The sequence below is a fragment of the Octopus bimaculoides genome, chromosome 10 (genome assembly GCF_001194135.2).
Source record: "Octopus bimaculoides isolate UCB-OBI-ISO-001 chromosome 10, ASM119413v2, whole genome shotgun sequence".
Taxonomy (NCBI): Eukaryota; Metazoa; Mollusca; class Cephalopoda; order Octopoda; family Octopodidae; genus Octopus; species Octopus bimaculoides.
Window position 1 is genome coordinate 90835172 of NC_068990.1, and position 3680 is coordinate 90838851.

The following is a 3680-nucleotide window of genomic DNA, read 5'->3' on the forward strand; positions in this document are numbered from 1 at the left end:
CCACCACCACCACCACTACTACTACTACTACTACTATTACTATTACCACTTCCACAATTACCACTGTCACCCCCACTACTACTACTACTACTACTACTACACTTACTTCTATCATCCCCACTACTACTACTATTACTATTACTACTACTACCACCACCACCACCACTACTACTACTACTTCTACAATTACCACTACCACCACCACCACTACTACTACTACTACTACTACTACTACTACTACTATTACTACTACTACTACTACCACTTCTACACTTACTACTACTACTACTACTACTACTACTAGATGTTATTGAGTGCATTCTTTCCGCTAGGCCCTAAGTGTGGGCAATTTTTGTCATGCGCTCCACGGGTTTTGTTTTGTTTTCTTCTTTATTTTCCTTTTTTGTTTCTTATTTTTGTTTTGTATTTAAAAAAAAAAGTTTTTTTGGTGGGCGAAAAATGGGACGAGGTCGTTTAATTGGTGTTGCTGCATCTGTAATGTTATTCGAGGTCGTTATTGCGACGATCGAATGGCAACGAAGTGGAGGAAGGGCTTGTAGGCGTTGTTATTGCTGCTGCTGATGATGATGATGGTTACTGGTTTGTTTTTGTTGTTGTTGTTCTGTTTATTTCTAGTCCATGTTGGGTCCCACTTTACGCTACGTTGGGTAAATATCGTTTAACCAGTGTTCTGAGGTTGACCCAAAACTATGGGCGAAATATGGCCGAAGGAAACAGTAGTTTTACTTTTCTTTCGAGGTTATTTTAACGGGGTGGTCATAGAAAGAAGGCCTTAACATCATTATAGAACCCCCGTGGAAAGCAATGCACGCAGGGAGGCCCCCTACATAATTAGGCCCTGCAGCCATGGGTTCCTCGAGCAACCAGTGTGCCTATGCTTAAAGGCGTCACTAGTCACAGAAAGAAAAGTGCCACCCAAAAAAGATCCTTTGCGGGGAGTCTAAGATACGTGAGCGAAAGGTAGCTTCACAAAAAAGGTCATGACCTCTGATGAGTGCAAAGAGAGTAGTATCTGCTGAAGCTAAAGGCATCTCAGTTAGAGTCGTCTTAAGAACGGACTTACAGAGAAATCGCCCGAGGGCTTCAAGGGGCCTAGGAAACCATTTCTAATATATGTAATTCATGTTTGCGTAACTGACATTACAATATTCTTCCCTAAAATAAATGTCGGTCCGTCGCAGGGATAACTTCCCACCTGTTACTGGAATCCCTTTACACCTGAGTAGGCAGGAGCTGCGTGGAATAAAGTGTTTTGCGCATGATCACAACCACCCGGTTCGGGAATCGAAACCGTGATCCTCCGACCATGAATGCCACAACTTAACTACTAGGTCACGGACCTTCACAAGAAATATATGATGATCGAAAGAAATTCCTAACTGAATTCTACCTCAAGAAGAATCTGTTATAAATAACACAGATAAAAGATGTGATCAGTTTAATGTCGTAGCTTCCCAAATTTGTGCTTCGGGTCTTAAGAATTTTGATAGATAGGGTGATTAAATTAGAGTGTTTAGCAGACAAGTACTCAGGTGCCATCCATAATCAGACTGAAATCGCACAAGAGTTTCTTTGACTCAAAGAAACGTTCAAAGGAACAATGATCAATAGTAATCTGGCAAACTCAGGTGTCGAAATTGAAGCTAATTTTATATTCTCCAATAAAATGTGTTTCATTTGTCTGGCCATCAATGTCCACGTTTTTACTTCACTTTATCAATAACTAGCGTAGTTGTGGGGTGATCTTGAAGCCATCTCAAGCACACAAATCGTACTTTTGTTCATTTAGGCGCAGGAGTGGCTGCATGGTAAGTAGCTTGCTTCCCAACCACATGGTTCCGGGTTCAGTCCCACTGCGTGGTACCTTGGGCAAGTGTCTTCTATTATAGCTTTGGGCCGACCAAAGCCTTGTGAGTAGATTTCGAACCTTAGGGCTTTTCACGGTGGATGAGGAAGTATCTTGCGGCGATAAGAACTGACTAGATCAGTGCTCGGAAAGTTTCGTGGGTCGACCCGAGTAGATACCGACAAATTGTAAAAGCCGCGACGCGCTTGCAGCAGCGCATGCGCCCATACCCGACGCAATCTGACCTTAGGTCTCAAAAGGCCGGTTATACAGTTTCTACGGCATATAAGTGACAAGGACACAACATTCCCCCTGAACCAGACGTCAGTCCGTTGCATGGTTCAAGACCAGCGATTTCCGTGGGTGGGTGGGGCATGTCTTTTACATGGAACCCAGTACTTGACTGGTACTTCATTTTATTGACCCCGAAGAGATGAAAGACAAAGTTGATCGCAATGGGATTTGAATTCAGAACGAAAAGAGACGGACAAAATGCTACTAAGCATTTTGTCCGGCATGGTAACTACTCAACCAGCTTGCTGCCTTCGTTTATAATGGTTGAGGGAAAATGTTTGGGTTAGCTTTTGTCCCCACTGAGAGGCAGTTGGTTCCTGGTTTGGATTGAAATAAGCGAATCAATAACGGTAAAGTGGAGAACGGACCAAGTCATTATAGCGTCTAACGGAGTATCTCACCTTATTTATTCTAACTCTCTGTACTGTGAGATCAAATCTCACGGAGATCAGCTTTGTCTTTCATTCTTTAGGGGGAGGATAAAATAGATGGGAGGAGTTGAGAGTAAGAGAGAGAGAGAGAGAGAGAGAGAGAGAGAGAGAGAGAGAGAGAGAGACAGACAGATAGACAGACAGAGTGACAGACAGCCAGAGACAGAGAGACGCAGAGACAGACGAGGACAGAGAAGAGAGAAGAGAGAGAGAAGAGGATGAAGAGAGACAGAGAGAAGATCCTCTAACTGGAGAAATGTATACTTCGGTGAATGAAAGAATGGTTGGCTGGCTAGCTGGATGGATGGCTGGATGGATGGATAAATAGATGAATGGATGGATGAATAAATTAATGGATGGATTAATGAATGATTAAATAACGGAAGGCTGAGACTGAAACAAAAGATGTTGTTGTAGTTCTTGCATAAATGTTTTCATATTGCTTTGCTTTGTTTCCGCTTTATGTTCAACATTTGAAATAATTAAATAAAACACGATTTATAAAAAAAAAAATCATATTTTAGTTTTGAATGCAAAATAGATTTACATAGCCTAGTGAAAGCCATTGCGACGCAGAAGTGGCGCTCAAAAATTTTAGTGGGCCACAGCGATATTGGGATATTTAGAAAAACGTACTGTACATACATGCATAGTTGTCGGCACTCCGTCGGTTACGACGACGAGGGTTCCAGTTGATCCAATCAACTGAATAGCCTGCTCGTGAAATTAACGTGCAAGTGGCTGAGCACTCCACAGACATGTGTACCCTTAACGTAGTTCTCGGGGGTATTCAGCGTGACTCAGTATGACAAGGCTGACCCTTTGAATAACAGGCACAACAGAAACAGGGAGTAAGAATGAGAGATAGTTGTGGTGGAAGAGTACAGCAGGGTTCGCCACCATCCCCTGCCGGAGCCTCGTGGAGCTTTAGGTGTTTTCGCTCAATATACACTCACAGCGCCCGGTTTGGGAATCGAAACCGTGATCCTAAGACCGCGAGTCCGCTGCCCTAACCACTGGGCCATTGTGCCTCCACGCTAAATATGATATACATACATACATATATATATATATATTAATAAATCATA